A 20031-nucleotide genomic window follows, 5' to 3' on the forward strand; every position below is an offset into this window, starting at 1 on the left:
TGTTTAAGACGGCATTGCAATGAGTGGTCTGTATTGGGAGCAATGTGGCCACTGTTGGCACCTTTACTTTTATAAGAACCAAAGCAGACCACTATATACTCTCATTTGCTAACACAGCAAATGAACCCTCTCTTCTAAGTGAACGAAGCAGGATAAAGAACTGATGTTTACTTTCCAAGGAATGATTTCAGGGCTAGTTTTAGCTGTCATTGTGTCAAGTTCTTTACATATGTGTAGATATGCAGACAGATGTGTGTGTCTGTGTACAACTGCATGTCTGCATGTGTCGCCTGAGATTCAGTAAGACAAGAAAACAGGAAGCAGCCACCTCTCTAACTGCTTAGAAACACTTTGTTTTTCTCTGTGTCCCCTGAGTTCTCTCCACAGAGAGTTATTGTAGAACTCATGAATTCAGCTGAGAAGTAATAGGCCCCAATACACTGGTCAATCCCCAAAACCGAACCTTTTCTGCCCTTTTTAATGGGAATTTGCCTTCCTTTTAGGCTTTTATTACAGTCAGCTGGTTTACAGAGTGTTTTCTCTAGAGTGTTTTTTTTTAATCATTATTTTAGCAATTACTTAAAGACTGTTTGAAATGTCTTGCTTTGATCTAATTCAGGAAATAAGAGTCTTCTGCCAAGGGATTGACAGTAAGCATGGATTTAAACTTTCTCAAAATAATGTTATTAATTGGGGCATCTTCAAAACAGTCAAATCAGTAGTGGTGTACTGGTTAAAGCTATAAAGTTTTTTATTATTTCACAGAGTTGCTGTGACCGGAATTCACTTCTGGCTCTTACAATAAGTTTATGGCGGTACAGATTTTGCTTGAGGCTCAAGTGAAACATAATATTTGGTCTTAATCCAAGTTAATGTGTTCCCCAGTCAGGATTTCCTCTAATGACTCATTCATACCCCTAATGAATTGAAAAGGATATGTGTAAATTGACATTGTACCTAAACTCCAAGGCTTTTGACTTTTTATCTTATCTCTGATTTGGCACCATGCAACATCTTTATATTCTAATCACATTAAAAAAAAAACAACTTTTCTTCCTTGTTTTTCTTGCCTAATGGGGGTCACATCGAGAATGTATGTCATATATACAGGATGGGAGAAAAGTGGAGTGTAATTATGGACAGCCAACCACGTATTCCCAGTATAAAACAGTAGCCAAGTAATCCCGCAAAGCTCTAATACCGTAAGATAATGCAAAAACCCATCAGTTTCAGCTGCTTTGTGGGATCTGCTTCTGTGCATGCACTCATCCTCTGAAGAGTGCAAATTCACTTTCCCCTTAAACAGGAGCATTCCCCTAGCAAGTGATCTGGCTTCAGCATGGGAGGGAGAAGGAGCTAGGCCAGGACAGTTATGGGACATGTAATCCATTGCTTCAAATTCTGTCTTACCTTGTGGCAACTTGCTAATGTGGCCATATTCAAAGGTGGTCTTGGTGCATAAAGCAGAGGAATAATGGATAGAAAAAAAAAGAGGAAGATTTATTATGATCTGTAATTTGTTGTGAGGCTCACACTTGGAAGCTTTCCAATTTTCCAAAATTAATTTTCAGAATGAAAATCTGTGATGTCAAATATTCGCAAATTCAAAGTTGTGGGCTCGAATTACTGTTAAAATATCAGGGAAGTTTTAAGAAATCTGTTATAAACTATCAAAAGAACTTTTGGAAGGGAGCTTGAAAACATACTGTAAATATATTGACAGATTCCTGTTTACATTGGGCAAAGTCAGAATCTCAAAACTCAAACAAACTGAATGAAAAGATGGACAAAGCATACATAATTTAACAGTGAAGCTAATGATATATTACAACAATGTTGTTAGGACTGTAGTAATCAAGATTAGATCACTTTCTGAAAAACATTCTCTAGTTCAACCAGGAATTGTGGGGCTTTATGCCAGAAATCAGAGTAGCTGATTATGGTAATTGTCCCTGACCTTTTGAGGCAATGGTGCCATGTACTAGCTTTCCAACCATACATACAATGTTCAGTTCTCCTGCACAGCTGTGCCAAATGTGTGAGCAGGACCTTGGATGTCACATTGTAAAATCCTCTGTGTGATTTATCCAGCAGAATAGATTAAATAAATAAGCATTTAATGAAGCCCAGGCTTGAGTCTCCTCTCTGCCCACGATGCTGCCAACTAAATGGCCTCTTAAGATTGCAGAAAATACTTTCTGCCCAGCCCTAGAAACAAAGCTATATGCACTGAAAGATAGTTCTGAACTAATTATTTGTATTTTTGTAGGTCTCTCTCTTCTTATGGATGAGGAACTGATCCTCATTCTTTTCAAGGCAAACTCTTGCTTTCTGAATTCTGCTGATGTCAGACTGGTCCACTGTGGGCTAACATGTTCAGGCATTACAAGCACTGAAAACAGTACAAAAACACAACAGAAAAACAATTGTTTTATTGCAGTCCCAGATATGTAGTCTCCATTTTCCTTCAGATGTAGCAGCTCCATGAATCTGAGATGGTCGACTTACTCATCAGCATGTGTGGTACCGTTTGTACCAATCCAAGTGAAACAGTAAGTCATTACTTCTAGCAGTCCATGCCACATTGTCATCATTTTCTCAACCTAACAGAATTGTGCCTATACTATTATTTTCTAAATTCTTATGTGCTTCTAAGAATTAAATTTTTTTTTTTTCCAAAATGAGAAAAATATTTTATATTTTTATTACAGGGTAGACTGAAGGTGAGAAAATTTAGGAATGACACTTTTCGGAAGTTAGATGTATGGTTGACTTGATCTGTGTTGTGTTTACCTCCACTCAGAATCTGAAGGTGAAGACAGGAAAAATTCACCTGGTTTGGACTCACCCTTTTGAAATCAGTACATAAATTCTGTCATGCCCTAAAAATGGTAGTTGCTCTTACTGATTCTCAAAGCTAAATGTGTTTTTAATCTTTTTAATTTTTTTTTTTTTTTTTTAAGAGATGACTGCCTTGAATGACTGTGAGTCATCATGGTTCATCATTTGACCAAACTAAAGCTTGTTCTTTGTTGTTTCAGGAGATACCCTTACACTGTAATTGCTAGGTTTTGCTTCATATGATACAGTTGTTGATGTTCTTTGGTGGAGATACTATACATCAGCAGACCTAGATCACCATCTGGATGTTCACAGGCTGCCTGTATGTATTAGTTACATAAAGTCCCTAAGGTTACCAACTGTTAGAGTTACCTGTACAACACTGATTCTCAGCCTTAATGCTCTGGAGAAAAATGGCAATGTACTCTATGTTGCTGGGCTCATCTCTTCCAGGCTTCTGCTGCCTCCTTTCTGTTCCAGTCTACCTTTTCCTTCACAAGGCTGCTGCTCATATCCAGGAAAAAGCATAGAGGCACCAGTGTTGGTCCTGCATAGGAACAGAAAATCTCCTTCAGGAAATGTCTCCACGGGCTTTGTGCCTTAAGTATAATGTGGTCACGTCTTCATAAGCAGTGTCATCAAGCATCACACTTTTAAATGTCTCTAACTCATCTCCTAGAAGAATTTCAAAAGGAACGGAAGGTTTTGTCTTGTGCTCATTAAAGTCAATGCATGTGATCACTGGCAGATGCTGTGACTGATGCTGACTGCCATGGGCCCGTGAGGTGGGCCACAGATCAGCCTGTTCTCACGTGCATCCAGCCATACTCTGCAGTTGACACAAATACTGGCTTTGCCTTCACCACGTAGGAGTACTGAGGTTCAACAAAGCCACTGAATGATCCCTAGAAAAACAATGGGCAACACACTTTTGAAACACTTTACTCCATCGGGAATAGGGTTATCAATGACTATTCAATATTTTAGCAAATGTTTGTATCAGCATGCACAGCAAGAAGAGAGCTAACATTCTGTGATTTTAATTTAGACAAAAAATAATGATGGGGCCATATAACAGGCAGTAAAAATCCACCCTGAAGTTCTTACAAGAACTGAAGTTGTGTATCATAATTTAAGGGATTTTTACAGTTACACAGCCTAGTCAGCACTTCTTATTTAAACACTATTTTCAGCAATGATTTCAGAAGCATATACACAAACAGGGTTATCAGTACTAACCGAGACACTATTATATATAACACATATAAAGATGCTTGGCAAACTTTTATCTTACAAATTGTATTGGCATGTGAATGGTATTTATAGACTCTAAATTAAAATAAGACTTTTTGGTTTCGTTTATTCATCAACACTGTTTGTCAGGCAGGCCATACTCCTACATGATATTGTATTCTGGAGCTGACCTGCATTCCTTTTAAACCATTTAATCACACACAGCTGACCAACATTCCTGGATAAAACCATCTAATCAAGAGCATTACAAATACCCCAAATGGTCACTATCTCAAATACATGTACAAGTATGAAACAAGCACGTACAAGTGTGAAACGTCCAGTATCCAAATATCATTTTCCTAAAACTAAATTACATAAAAGTAGAAGACCTGTCCAAAGTACTCCTTTCTCCACATTCAGTGTGCACATGTGGTTAAGATAGTATAGTATTGCACCACATAGTTGGCCTTGCACATAAACATTAGAAGACATCACTGTAATTCATATTCAAGTTTGTTTTTTACACATCTCAAAAATGTAGTTTAAAAAGAAAGAAATATAACAGCTTTTCACTTTTAGGCAAAAAAAAGTATATTTTTTTTATATATTTTAGTATTACATAAGCTAAAAATGCATGATGCTGCAGCTCCTAGATAGCTCAAGTAATGAATCATGGAGTACTGTATTTCTTTTCACGTCCAAGTTGCTGGGTGCAGATGACAAGTTTATCAAGGTTGTTACTGTCTGATGACCGTGTCTCAGGGGATTTAAATTACTTTAAAGGGGCAGGAACAGGGGCGTTTAGGCACAAGACTGAAGTGTTTTCCCCACTTCCAGAGACACTCTTCCAGAGCACTGCTACAGGCTGACTGATGTGGGCATGCTTGCAGTACTGCTGAGTGTGCTCTGTGGGCAGTAGTTTTCCAAAATGCCAAACTAGTACAAATCCACTTAAATTTCCTACATGCATCTCTCAAGGCTTTTGCAGTCCTCACTCATCAGAGTAAATTAAATTTAAGAAGTTCTGTGTTTGACAGGTGAAATCACACAAGAGCAGTGGAAGGCAGACAGGTAAATAAAAGGATACACTTTAAAAGACAGGATGGAAAATGTGCCTATGAAAAGTAAGGGGGAAACGAAATAGGCTAAATCACAAAGAAGAAAACCCAGCCAAAGGTTCACTTCTCTGCTCTCCTCCTGCTGCCATCAGATGCCTGGGTGGCAGGGCGTTACTGGGGCTAACCTCTTTGGAGGACTCCTTTCTTCGGGCACCCCTGCAGTGTCCGAGGGGCAGCCGGCGGGTTTCTGCCCGGCTCACCGAGCACCTGCAGCGGCGGGGCGCAGGAGCACCTTTAGCAGCACTGTGCCAGAAAACGCTGGTTTCTTGCCAAGGCAGGTGGGACCAGCTCGATGGGAAGGTGCACAAGGATGCCACCGCCTGTCCTCGTCAACCTATGAACCAGAGAGGCTTTCCAGGTTTTATAGTGGACCAAAATAAATTAAAAAATAAAAAAGAAAATCTACCCCCCCCCCAACCCACCGAGTTTTATTTCAAACAGATGTGAGCGGATTGAACCCGGCATTTTCAAGGTTCGAGCTCTGCATTTCCATTATTTTTAGCGCGGCGGGGTGCCACGCGCTTCGCATTGGACACGCCGGAGCAGAGTCTTCAGGCGCCGCGGGCAACCGCTCCTCACGAGCGCAGGGCCCGCGGGGCGCGGAGCCTCGGCGGTGGTGGTGGCAGGATGGGTGGCGGAGGCAGGATGGGTGGCGGAGGCAGGATGGGTGGCGGTGGCAGGATGGGTGGCGGTGGCAGGATGGGTGGCGTTGGCAGGGTCGGTGGCGTTGGCAGGGTCGGTGGCGCTGGCAGGATCTGTGGCCGTGGCTCCGGGAGCAGCGGTGCCGCCGCCCCAGAGCGGGGTCCCGCGCGGCCTCCGCGCCCCCGCCCCGCGACGCCGGTCACGTGGCAGCGCCCCCCGCATTTTGACTCAGCAGGGCCCCCCCCTCCCCACCCCTCCCCTCCCTACTTCCTTCCCTCGCTCCCTCCTTCCCTCTCCCTCTCCTCCTCCCGCTCCTGCCGGCCGCTGCCCGGTGGCAGGGCAGGGGCGGAGGGCGGGGCGGCGCGAGCCGGGTCGCTGCCGGATCGCTGCCTGCACCGGCGGGGAGTGGCGGGGGGCGGCAGCCGAGAGGCGGCACCTGGGTCCTTTCCCCGTCTCCATCACCCCCGGCTGCCGTGGAACGGCCGCGGCCGAGCGGAGCGCAGGGGTGAGGTGAGGAGAGGAGAGGGGAGCGGAGCGGGCGGGGGGCTTTGTTGCCGCCGACAGCGCTGCCCCCGGGGCGGCGGGAGAGGGGGCGCGGAGCCGAGCCCGGGGTGCCCGGCGCGGGCGCGGGGGGTGCGGGTGGTGCTGAAGGCGCTTCCCCCCGCCCAGGCGTCCCCGGGGGCGCCGGAGCGGGGCTGGGGGGGGGGGGGAGACGCGGGCGGCGGGCGGGAGCGGCGGCGGGGGGCGACCCTGGCCCCCGCCAGCCCGCCCCGAGGAAGTGCTTTGCGCATGAAATCAGGGCTGAACGCGGGGGGTTTCGCCGGGGCTGAGCACATACGTGATGTCAGCCGTGCGAAGTGGCGCCGCGAAGCCCTTGTAGCGCTGTGTAAGCCGCGGACGCTCGCAGCCGCCGCTGAGCTGCCGCTGCTCTGCTCGGAGCCGGGCGTCCGGGCGGGCACCCAGCCGTCAGCACCCTCCTGTCCCGCCAGGCAAGCCGAAATCTGGAAGAAAATCAAGCAGGAGTTGTATGTTTGTAACTGTGGGGAAGCAAATGCCAAGTTGTCTGGTAGGGACATGCTCCAAGGCTTATACTTGGGTCAATCCAGAATCGTGTTTTTGCAGCAGCAGGGATCAAACCTTTTTCATACCCCTATCAATGAGTGTTTTATGTGAGCAGATGTAATTTATATAAAGGAGAGCTTAAGGATCAGGTTCTGATGGTACTGGATACAAACCAGCCCCTCTCAGTCTTCATTGTCAGTGTTATCACCTCAGAGCACTTTCAATGGTTGGCTTAAAGCCACATCTCTTACAGAGATATTAATGAGTCACAACTGTTCCTCTAAAAGTCCCCTCACCCCAAAACCCACTAAAAAATTGCTAGTGCCTGTGTTTTCCATGGAAAATCTTACCATCTTAGCCTTGTTTTATGCCTCAGCATTCCAATAGCAAAAGGTAACTGAAAAAAAGTTTTTAAAAAATCATTCTGAAGCAGATCACTTGACTGTTGGACCCTTTTCTGTTATTTGAATGGCTGAAGAAAGATACGCAGTCATAGCATTGGGAAATCAAGATAATTTTATATTTTGTGCAAATAGCACTGATCCTGCAGCCAGAAATTACATTGAATGATGCGCATTTAACCTTGTGCAGCATGCTGTAGCAGACTTTTAATGGTGTCCTGCCCTTTCTGAGTTTAGGAGTTATGTGCACTGCATGTGCTTCCAGCAAGCCGTAAAAAGCATGACCTGTTGCCTTACTACCACCCATAAACATGAGTTTCTTCACCCTAAAATTGTCTGCAACTAGTTCGTGTGTGAGCTTATGGTTGGTGGACTTTGTAAGCTACTTCTGTCTTGATACTGCTAAGCCTGCAAATGTGCCTTGTGCAATACTGGAGCCATATTTTGAAGATTTAGCAGGTAAGCTGAAAAACTGTTTCAAGACCAGGCTTGTGAGGGTTGCTCAAGGGCTAGCTCAAACACGGAAGCACTTTTCGCCTGAATAAAAAAAATCAGAATTTGACCTGTTCAGTTGTCAAAGAGACACTTGCCTCATCACTGCAGTTACAGTACAAAAATTTTAATTTACCCTTCAAGTATTCCTTAGTTAGCACAGATAGCCCATGTGTTAAAAGGCCTGTAGTGAAAAGGCTCCCTTTCTAAGGTGTGATATGCTTAATTTCTGCATGTTTTCATGTGTCAAAGATGAACTTCGGCACACTCACCATTCTGCTTAATACAGTCGTGTACATTGTCTTAAACTGGCAGTTTACTTCTTTTTCAAGTGTTGTGATTTCTGGTCCTTGTCATTGATTCAGTGTGCTGCAGAAAGCACGTGTGTGACTTGCAGCTTGTTGAAAAAGTGAGTAAAATACAACTACATCAGAGTACTGGCCCAGTGTAGAGCTACCTCCAAACTCAAGCAGCGAGTTAAAAAAAACCTCTGTCATTTTTGAGCAAGCAGTCCAGTGCAGGCTACTCAAAATGCTTTTTAGTATCATTTTGGCATGAGGAGATGGGCAGTCTTTCAGGTAAGGACGTTCTGTAGAAGATAGTATCTTACTAGATACTAAGCTAGAGAGCTGCTTAGTCTTAATATTTTTTTCTCTAGCGACAGCAGCATGGAAAGTAAGTATGTCATGAGTTCTTTGGGGCCAGCTTTTGAGTTTACAAAGAGCCACATGTAAAATTAGACTGCTTGGACAAGCTGACTGAAGGTACCCTTGAAGATTCAGTCCCTTCATGGAGTATTGTGAGTAAGTGATAAGTCATTTCTTTTCATAATTGCAAAACCATGATCCTGAATATTACATATTTTGTAACTGTTTCTTAACTGGGCATCAACAGAGGTTGAAAAGCTATGAACAGTCCCTCTGCTTTCCAATTGTCCAGTTTTCCTGGCAGCTGAAATCTGTTCCTATGTCGACTCCATAAGTGCAAGAAATCTTCATCCCACACACTCCTGAGGTGGAATATCACCTGCATTGGCACAGCTCTCTTTCTCACAGTCCACTTCTAGGATGTCTCAGTGTCTCAGACCTACACCTACTTCCACAGCAGCTCTGTCCTTGGACACTTGTCTGATTAGAAGCAGGAAGGGGAAAGCATGACAGGCCTGCCACAGCTGCTATAGCTTCTGCCCTCTGAGGTGGAGAATGCAAGTCGTGCTGCCTCCACAGGTGAGAAGACAGCAACAAGAAAGGGGAGCAGGCAGCCAGAGACAGCCCTGTGAGGTGACTGATCTTCCATAGACAGCGGCACGAAAGTCCTGCTGGCAGTGGTGCAGGGATGATGGTACTTGCGACACCTGACATTTGCTGTCATGGAGCGGTGATGCTGCACCTCAGGAGCACAAAGGCCAGTAGTTCAGCAGCCTTTATAGGAAGCAGCAAATTATCTCCTTCATCTGGTGTTTAAATGTTTTAGCTGACTAGAAGAAGTGGATAGCAAAGCTTTATCTGCACCCTTGTCTGCCTCTGATTGTGCGCATGGAGCTCTAGAGGCAACCCATGAATCATGACCAAGGAAGCAGGGAACAATTCTTTTTTTTTTTTTTATTTCAATTTTACTAGAATAAGCCTGCATCCCTTGTCAGGTAGATGTCAAGAGGAGAATATTCTCATCCTTCCTTATGCAGCCGTAATAATTAAAGCTAATGCCAAGTAAAATAAAGAAAAGTTTATACTTTTCATAGGCAAGTCTGTAAGTAATCTCTTTGCCAGTGCCTTACTGTGTGTTGCTAAGCAAGTACAGTGTTTTTTTACAGTTGAAATGTATATGTTCATTGTCAAAATGAAAAATGTTAGAAAAAGTTGAGAAACATTGGATTTTGGAAGGGTAAATAGTAATTCTTTTCAACTCGTGTCCAAATAGGACTATAACTAAACTAAACTGAAGGAAATGGTGCTTAGATAATTGGCAAGAGGACTTAGAGTAGCGTTGTGTCTGCGCTCCCTCCTTTTCTGGCAGATCTGTTGTTTCTCAAAGGAGGTAGAGAAGATAGGCTTACATGGAGCAGGTGCATAGTAAACACAAGGGAACTGCTTTTTAAATGCAAATGTGGTTCTACAATAGATTGATATGCACAGTGGAACCATTGGAAACAAGAAGATAGAACATATGCATCAGATACTTTATTGATTTAAGTCCCTGAGAGAGTTTTAAACTGAGAGGGGAAAATAATTAATTAATTTTTTGTAGTAGAAATATTGTCTGCTATTTACCTAAGGTGGAATGGTGATTTTGTCTTCTACAACAAAGCTCCAAGTTATTCAGAGTTCTGAAGGTCTTAGTCCTGAGTTATCAAAGGAAAGTGCAATTCAGCCATCACAGTTGGGCAATTGGGGCAATCCTTCATTAGGTATGTTTTCTTGTCTGCTAAGGAGTGTTTTCAAAAGCTTATTTTGAATATGAATATGGTTGATTTGCACTTCATAAAGAGTTACTAAGCAGTGCTTGAAAGTGTTTTTTTTCTGGTTGAAACATAGCATTAGGTTTGTGAGGTTTGCTGTAAGCATTTCCTTTTTGGTGCAATTTCCTCCTCAGTTCTTGTTTGCAGTCAAGCTGCTGGCATTATTTTTGTTTATACCAGATAAAAAGCATTGTCTTACTTATCTTTTACACTCTATACAGTGTACTACATGACCTCCTCTTATATAAAAATCCTCCCCCTTTTCCCCCCATTTCTGTTTTATTGTTACTGAATCAATCTGGAGCTTTCCATTTAAAATGAAATTCTAATCAGGAACTTAGCACTTCCCTTCAACCCCCACCATTTTAAGCAACTTGTTTACATCTGTGACTAAAAAATCAGACTCTGCTGCATAGCTTTCTTGGAACAGGCTGCCCAGAGAGGTTGGGAAGTCTTCTTCCAGGACCAACTTGGATATAGTCCTGTACAGCCTGCTCTGGGTGAGCTTCATCAGGGGAACTGGATTTGATGATCTCCAGAGGTCCCTTCCAACCCCAGCCATTCTGTGAATCTGTGGTGTGCATCACAGGGGCATGCATGTGATTGTGATTTGGAGCTGTACTTCTCTGTGTGTTATTCATCCATGTAGTTCTTTTGCAGGATCTTGCTATACTGTCTGGCCTCTTTTTTTTTTAGAATTAGGAAATACCTTTAACTGCTTATATGTGCATGTACATACCTCATGTTCTCTTTTACTAAAGTTCAGATATAAATATTCTGCCTTTTGTATGCTATGCTGTCAGTTCCAGTTGAGTCACAGTAGAAAATTTATGAAGATCCCATAAGCTGATTTTGAATGGGCTCAAGATTTTAAATACTGAAATTGTCAGCCTGTTGAGGCACTTACTTGAATATTTGTAAAAGCTGGCTCCAAGATGCTTTTAAAAGCAAACAAAAAAAGGGCCAAACAAAATGAAGCAAAATATATCTGGGAAATAATATTGCACACAGAAGCAGAAGAGTGCTAGTAAGGTAAATAAGCTGTGTCATATTCCCTGACCCACATTCTACCATGCTAAGTATAAGTGTACTCATTTCTCTTGTTACATGGAAAGAGGCTTAGGGTATGTATCCAAATTATGTTAATGTCTAGGATACTACCATTTTGCAAACTCATATGCGGAGCTCTGGATAAAGCACAATATTTGTGCTTGTTGCTAGGACATGGTCAAAAACTTATCTTGAGTTACAGAATGGAATCACCAGCAAAATGAGTTATACTTACATCATTAATTATTTGCTTCTCGTTAACATTGAAACTGACAGGCTTGGTGCTGTGACCACTTCCCTGAGTGAAGAGCCTTCACCCTCTGTGTGAAGAACCTTTTTCTAATAAGCAGTCTAAATTTCCTCTGACATCACTTCAGGCCATTTCCTTGGGTCCTGTCACTGGTTACCACAGAGCAGAGATCAGTGCCTGCCCCTCCTCTTCCCCTCACAAGGAAGCTGTCACTGCAGTGACCTCAGTCTCCTCCAGGCTGAACAGACCAAGTGACCTCAGCTGCTCCATATAGCTTCCCTTCAAGGTTGTTCACTATCTTCATTGCTCTTCTTTGGACACTTTTTAATAGCTTTAGATCTTCCTTACATTGTGGCACCCAAAACTGCCCCCAGCAATTGAGGTGAGGCCACCCTAGAGCAGAGCAGAGCAGAGCAGGACAATCCCTCCCTTGCCCATCTGGTGATGCTGTGCCTGATGCACCCCAGGATGTGGGGTATTCTTTTGTTAAAAAGAATGGAGAATAGTGCTTGTGTAGGTATCAAATTGACATTTATAAGGTAGAGGAATTCTTCCATGTAGTTCTTGCACCCCAAAATACAGTTGGGCCTTTTGACTGCCAGAGCATACTGTTGACTCATATACAACTTGCTCTCGATCAGAACCATCAGATCCTGTTCCATGGGACCTTTCATTCCTTCTCCAGCCTCTCAGTCTGTCCTTACAGCCAGGACAGCCCTGTCCCAGGTGCATAATGTGGCTCTTGCCCTTGTTCAGCTTCATATGGTTGGTGATTGCCCAGCCTTACAATTTGTCAAGGTGTCTGCAGGGCATCTCTTCAATGGAGTCAACAGCTCCTCCCCATTCAGTGGAATTTTCTGGAATGGTGCTGCCTAGTGACTGGAGGTTTGCCATGTTTGAGTGCTGAGATGCTCAGGACCAGACAACTAATTGGAGCACAACTATGCATGTGCTCAGGGTTTCCACAAAGAGACAGGCAGCAGCACAGAATGTTTATCCCTGCACCCAAAACTGTGTGTATTTCACTAGCTTTCTTCTTCCCATGATAAATTAGCCTGTATGTAATCCCTGCTGCTGTGATCCAGTTCCTACCAGATCTCTAACTGTCAGAGTCAACAGTAGCTCTTGTGTGTCTTTATACCCTCCTGGTAAGATGGCAAAGTATGCTGAATAACTGCATTCCTTCTTAACTTGTCCTCTGGTTGCGATTTAGCAAAATGCACATAAAATCTCCTCAGAGTGAATTATTCAGAATGCAGTCAGTTTAAGAACATGTGTGGATCCCTCTGGTCACTTGCTGGACAAATGGTAGTAAGCCATACTTGAGAAGATGTAGTGTCTGTCGTAGTTTGTAGGGAGTAGAGGCTGGAGCCAGTAGAGCAGTTGTAGTGTTGCTGCCATGCAGCAGACCACTGCTGGAGGAGAGGAGGTCCTGAATTTGAGGAATTTTATCAGCTCTGGGTTTCTTCATCACTGTAAATTCTGTCCCTGTTAGCAGCACTGATAGATGAAAGACATTGGTGTCAATGCCTTTGAATCAGTAGGTAACTAATATGCCTGCTTGGGTTAGGGGTTCAGAACCCAGCGTTGGTTCTGCATTGGAATGGAGAGGATATGAGTGCTGTTTACATGTCACAAGGTTGCACCCAGCTGCCTGCAGAGTGTACGCTGTCTCTTCATCAGACAATAAAGCTGGGTGAATTGCTGTCCTTGAAGGTTCAGGTTAATCTGGCCTGACTCTGAATCTTCACAGGAAAGGCCAACCAGCACATGGTACAGGAGTATAAAGGAAGTCCTCCAGGAGTACACAGGAAGCAGGTTGTGTAAAGGGAAGAATTAGCACAATTCTAGCTAATGGAATTTAGCAAAATGGACACTCTCCAGCATATGTTCCTCATCAGGTCCCATATGCTTTACAGTATGCTTCCTGGCTTTGCTTTTTGCAAATGCAGTTTTTAGATGAACATATCTACAGTAGCACTATTTCTGGATGTGTCTACTCTGCAATCGAGTAGTGTGATTGCAGGACATGCAGACAGCTCTGTTATTTCTTTGATCTGTATGTGATGTGAAGACATGCCAGCCTAGACTTATGAGAGGGTTTTCCAAGCCTTCTGGACAGATCATTAAACTGTGCTGAAGTCTGCTTTCATCTGTCTGCACTGCTATTTTTAACTGTCCTCTCTAGATTTGCACTGTCGTGGATATGCCTACACGTGCTGACATAAATTCATGACTGCATGCCCACTTCATGCCTCCTGCAGCATTGTTGGTGGATGCTCTGCATCTGGGTCCGTATCCCTTATTCTTTGTACTGAGGTAGTCTGTGTTTCCTTGGAGTTTAAGTGACTCTCACTATTTAATTCCCCTCTGTAAGGAATTATTGAAAGGGCAGTAAAGTGTCAGAGAGACTTCTGGCAAATTTCCACTCCCAAAATTAGATTCATAGTCCTTATTCCAAATTTGATTGTCAAGTTCAGCCTTAAAGAACTATCATATCCAGGCCACACATTTTGCAAGTGTTAAATTTCTGACGAGAGACCATGTTAAAGGAGAAATGTTAGAAAGTGAGCATTTTAAAATGTTCTGGAGCAAAACATTGAATCAAGAGCACAATTATGAGAAGAAAAAAAATGAAATTATATGAATGAAAAGAAATCATCAAAAACAGTAAGGTCACTATAACAGAAAAAACACAATCCAACTCTGTTAAAAGGATTTGAAATTATTTTTAAGAGAAGGAATGTGTATGTTTTCCCAGCATTTCAGGGAAGATCCTTGCACTGCTAAGACTTTATTATTTTGGTTTGTGGGGTCTTTTTTTTGTTAGTGTATGTAATAAGGGTTATTTTTGGTTCATCAGATTAATAGTTAAGTTACTCCCTATGCTTGAAAATTAAGTCAGTGAACCTTCTTATTAAGGTACTATATTGTATGAGTGAGGTATACACATTATACGAGTGAGCAGGTATACTCGCACATCAGATTTTAGTAATTTTTTTAATGCAGAGATTGATTTTCTTTCTTCATTAAAAACCAATCAACCAACCAACCAAAAAGAAAAAAACAAACCTGCAGGGAACAGTGAAACTAATCTGTATCTAAGGATATAGTCTGAAACCATCTGTCAAGTATCTAATTCTTTGTGCATTTTTCATGCTATTTAACAAAGACAAGGGAGAAAACATGGCTTAAAAGTTGGAACATAAAAGGATTAATTAGTGCAATTTTTTTTTCATGCCACAAAAATATTTCACGTAAAAGCAGTACTATCAGACAAAGAGGAATACAAAATAGACTTTCAACAAAACATATGTTACTGTGACATGAGAAATGCTGTAGAGGACTAAGGTGAAGCTGAGCTTTTGGGCCTAGTTGAATGCTACAGCTTATTTGTCTGCCAAGAAAATATTTTGTTTCTAGATAAATGGTTAAACTGAAATAAGTAAAATATTTTCTCATCTTTTATCAAACAGTTCTTTAAAAGAAGTGTTTCTTACTCCTGTCCTTGACACCTTTCTGAGGAAAAAGAACAGCCTTAGTTCACTGGATGCTGCACAAGAATGCAAGCTAAGCCTGGTTTCAGCCACTCTTGGTCTTGAATAAATGATCTAATTATTTTCATCTATAAAATGAGAAGAAAATAGAGGCAAGAACTGCAAATTGACAGTAGCAATATCTCGTAATGTGGTGATCAAACAGTGCCTAATATTTTTGTTATTAAAAGGATTCATTCTTTATGTTGATCAGCTCCAGCACCTTCAAAGTGTGAGGCTCACAGTGTGGGACAGAGAGTGGGACATCCACCACTTCTGTTTACCTGTTCCAGTGCCTCACTAGTCCCACAATAAAGGATTTGTTCCTAATACCCAAACTAAAATGATTGTTTTTTAGTTTGAAACTTTTGCCCCTGGTTTTGTTTGCACAAGTCATGGTATAAAATGCCTCTCCAGATTTGTTGTAGGCCTTCTTCAGGTACCAAAGGCCACAGTGAGGTCTACTCAGGGCCTTCTCCAAGCTGAACAATCCCAGTTCTCTCAGGAGACGTGTTCTATCCCTTTTATCATCCTTATGGCCCGCTTCTGGGCTTGATACAACAGGTCCATGTCCTTTCTTTGCTGGGACCCCAGAGCTGGACATTGCAGTGGGGTCTTACCAGAGCAGGTAATCTGGTAAGGGGCACAATCCCCTCCCTCCCCTGCTGCCCACACTGCTTTGGATGCAGCCCAGGACAGTTTGGCTCTCTGGGCTGTGAGTGCTCATGGCTGGGTCATGTCCACCCTCTCATCCATCACCACCACCAAGTCCTTCTCACAGGGCTGCTCTCAATCCATTCATTCCCAGCCTGGATTGATATTGGGGATTGCCCTGACCCAGGTGCCGCACCTTGCACTTGATTTTGTTGAACCCCATCTTGAGCCTGTCCAGGTCCCTTTGGATGGCATCCCACCCTTCAGGAGTGTCAGCTGCACTATCAGCCTGATGTCATCAGCAGCCTTGCTGAAGAAACAGTTTATTGTGGTGGCCAAGAACTGGCACAGGTTTCTCAGAGGTGGTAGAGTCTCTCTCCATCCTTGGAGATCCTCAGAAGCCACATGGATGCAGTCCTGGGCAGCAGGCTTTAGCTGAGGCATGGGCAAGGGGTTGGACTAGATGTTCTCCAGAATGCCTTTCCAACCTCAGCTGTTTTGTGATTCTGTGAAACACTGTGAAAAGAAGAAACATGTTATAATTCATACACACAAGGCTGCAGGGACTGTGACGGTAACTTTGCACACAGTTAAACACAAGCTAAAACATGGCATGGCTATGGCCATTAAACATGTGCTTTCATGTTTAGGTTGTCTTCATTGAGCCTTTTGGTGTCAGATACATGTGGTAAGTGAACTGCAGTGAGAGCCACCTTCCACTTCTGGCAGTGATCTGTACAGTCTGGACATGTGGACAGATGCACAGGAACACCTGTGTGCTCCCATGCTTCTTGTTCTGGCCCTTCTGCTGTGTTTTTCTGCAGCTTCCTGTAAGCCCATTTGTTTCCAGCTTCTGGATGGGGATAATAAAAATGCTTTCTCATTCTGCAGTGTGTAAGACTGTGAATGAATTGAGGCGTGTTTGTGAAACACTTGGACATTTCTGATGAGCTTCCATGAAAAAAACTGCAAGGATATCTTCCACTTTCTATAGGGTTTTGGCAGTTTAAATTTTAAAATAAATTTAAAAATTAGGCTAGTTAAATGCTGGATGGGGAACACAAGAAATGAAAATGCACACCTGATATTTCTGAGTAGTTTGGGTGTGCTCTGCATAAGACAGATCACCTTTTGCAAAGCATTGAAGTGGGATCCTTCAGTTAGTCCCAGCATCAAAATCAGTACAAGCAAAGAATGTGCATAAATTTTGTAACAGCATGATTTTTGATGCAGTGAGGTAGTGAGGATCATTTCTTAAATATAGTTTAATTTTTCTTTTTTTGTGTGAAGGGTTTGAGGAATCTCTGAAGACACTAAAAAATTTCAGCTTAAAATAATGGTACTTCCGTAATTGGCATTTCTGCCACCTCATCCCACACCATATTACAGCACTAATAGCTGCACAACTGAACAGTAGTGCTGGTTGTATCTGCTGCCCATAACATTTTAAGCAAACAGTGTTGTATGGCAGTGCTCTATATAGGATGCATTGTATAACTGCAGAGGTGCAGTTGCAATCTGTTTCTCAAATGAGAAAATAATGATGGTTTCAGGAGACAGCATTCTGGTTTCAGGGGCATAGATGTCTCTCAGGAATAATTTAGCTGTTTTTCACTGAATATTTCAGTTTCCACCAAACAGTAACTGAAATAAAAGGTTCTTTTTCAACAATGCTTACATTTACAGTAGTTTACACTATTTAACTTTTAAGAATTTTTGCAAACAACATCATAGGCTATGTCTACAGAATAAAGTATGACAAATTGTGATGTTTCTCTACTGTCTTCATTTTAATTTTATCAAAATGAAAATATTTGCATACATGTTAGTGGTCAAGTGTCATTTCTAAGTCAGAGAAAAGTTAATGTTTGCAGTAGAAATTATAATATTCTCAGTATTTTCAAAATTTTTTTTGCTTTAAAAGTAAATACCTGTAATATATGTCTATATTATTTGTCAAATTTATTTTATTCATCAAGTAGTCTCAAATGAAAGTGGGTTGGTTTGAGTGACAAGGAGCATGAGTTCTGGAGTGAGTTTTTGAGTTCAAGGTTTTGTGAGTTTGAGGTTTGGTTCTTTTTGTCCATGTGCACAGATATATGCTATGTGTGATGTGCCCTGCGTGAGGCTGGCTCACGTCCCAAATTGTAGTGTAATGCTGGTTACCCGCTGCTGCCCCCTGATCCTGACTGTTAGTGAAATTCACCTGTGTCAGTGGAAAATTTGGCTTTGAAATTTGGAGTGTCAGAAAATGCTTGAGTGAGTATAGCTCTTAGATATTCTAGCCAGTCTCAGGGCACAAAGGACGGGGCAATGGAATTGACAGCCCAAAAATATAAAAGGAGAGAATAAAAAAGGGTGTAGTTGGAAGACAGAATAGGAGAGTGGTTTGAACTTTCCTGTTCTGAAAACAGGCCTCCCACAAGAGAGCAGGATGGTGCACAGACTTCACACAAATGGTGGATACATTTGGTATATTGTGATCTTTGAAGCAGAGAGTCTACTTACATATGAGTTTTCCCTTGAATTTATAATTAAAGCTCACATGAAGCAGAAAAATCATCATGGGACTGAATGCAGGATTTTGGCAGGGAAATGTAAATAAGGCAAGTTCTAAATTTCTAACTTCAAATACAGCATTTGAATGTTGCAAACTTAAGAGCACTTAAGTTTGTTTGGCATTAATTCTTTTCCAGGATATTTCTAGAAATAATTGAGCAGGCCACTATGAGGCTACAAGGTGTTGAAATTCTACTGGACTATTATTGAATCTAGGTTGAGTAATTTTAAATGGGAAAAGCAAAGATGCAAGGAAGTTTTTGAAGACTTCTTTTACTCACCCATGTAATAATAATAATAATAATTTTAAAAACCTCAAACCCTAATATGACCTAACAGATGCTTTCAACATTAAAAGTATGTTTAGCACAGATATTTTAATTTTAGATTACTTGGTTTTATTGAAACAACACTTAAAATTGTTGGAGTCCATCAGGGCAAAGGGTTGAAAAGAGACTTTGCCCCAGACACTGAGAAGAAGGATCTCCAAGTTGGGGTGAGCAAAATCTCACCCACAATGCCCCCTGGAAAGGTATATGCTAATCATGCTGGAAAGTTCTATAGTTTCTCTATTATTATTGGTTAGAATTTGGCGCAATGTTTTACATATTCCTAATCTTTACTCCTGGTTGGTACCCTTCCCTCAGACGCTGCCCCTACCTTAGTCTATATAAGTTATTGTAACCTACTCTGGCCCTCACCATTCCAGCGCACCCCATACCTTGTTTGCATTCTTGATTGTTGTTGTGGTTTCTTATTTTCTCCTTACTAAAATTCTTTTGTTTCTCAAAATCACCAGATCATGCCTGCTTCTTATTTCATCTCGCCGCCCAAGGAACCTTCACCCTGAAATCCTCAGGTAGCACCCGGTTGTCTAATCCAGGCCCACGCTCCTACAATAAATGAAGTGTGTTCTTCAGTGAAAAGAAAATGCATCTTAGAAAGATTTATGGGGGTGATATACTGATTAAATTGGTTCTGTATTTTTCTGTGATCAGTACCTGCAAAAGATAAGGTGACTAAGGATGCAAAATATTAAGGAAAGAAACTAAAGTCAGGATTTATGTAACAAAACTGCAGTATCAAATAATATAATTTAGTTGAAATTATTATACTGAGTAAAAACTTATGAGGGATTGCTTCCCCAGTGCTACTGCCCCCAGTGCTGCTGCAACTAATTCAGAGAAAGGAGAGAAACCTCAGTTTATGATTTGAAATGAGAGTGCAGTGAGTCACATCTGCTTTATTAAAGATGTTGACACAGGATCCTCCACCTCCCCCCAATGCATGATTTGGAAAGGCTGAGCTCTGCTATGCTTGATTTCATCCTAACCTAAGTGCTGGAGCTACATTAGCAGTGGTAGTTACCATAAGCCCTATGTTGCTCTGTCTTACTTTGGGGCCAAGTATCTGGTTCCTTGTGGATGTGGTTACTAGGGTGTATTATTTTTGGATTTTTACATAAGAGCTAGGCTACCAAAAGAAGGCATATTTTTTATTTCTGTAGTTCATGAACTCACAACAGCCCTGCAGATGTTCGATATTCATTAGCGTTGCCAAAAGACTAGAGGTTGTGAGTACTTTGACAGCACAGTACTTTTCGAATTGTACCTAGAGTAAAAAGTTGTTAAACCAAAATATCATGCATATTTTTATGTATCAGTTTCTTCTTGAATTGACTGGAAACCATATCAAGCCATTAATTTCTTGAACGTTCTGCTTAATTATCCAG

The 20031-nt window shown here is 42.1% G+C and overlaps 1 protein-coding gene across 3 annotated transcripts in view; it reads left to right on the plus strand.

The window, feature by feature from the left end:
* The first annotated feature begins 6253 nt into the window (after positions 1–6253).
* Positions 6254–20031, plus strand: part of SNCAIP (synuclein alpha interacting protein) — an 88028-nt gene continuing 74250 nt past the window's right edge. For all 3 annotated transcript variants that reach the window (XM_005528122.3, XM_014257072.2, XM_014257071.2), the window contains exon 1: positions 6254–6347. The gene's annotated coding sequence lies outside the window, so the exon portion shown is untranslated. The remainder of the gene's footprint in view (positions 6348–20031) is intronic.

The sequence above is a fragment of the Pseudopodoces humilis genome, chromosome 4, assembly GCF_049639895.1.
Source record: "Pseudopodoces humilis isolate 2021_Gansu_Grassland_sample_001 chromosome 4, ASM4963989v1, whole genome shotgun sequence".
Classification (NCBI taxonomy): Eukaryota; Metazoa; Chordata; class Aves; order Passeriformes; family Paridae; genus Pseudopodoces; species Pseudopodoces humilis.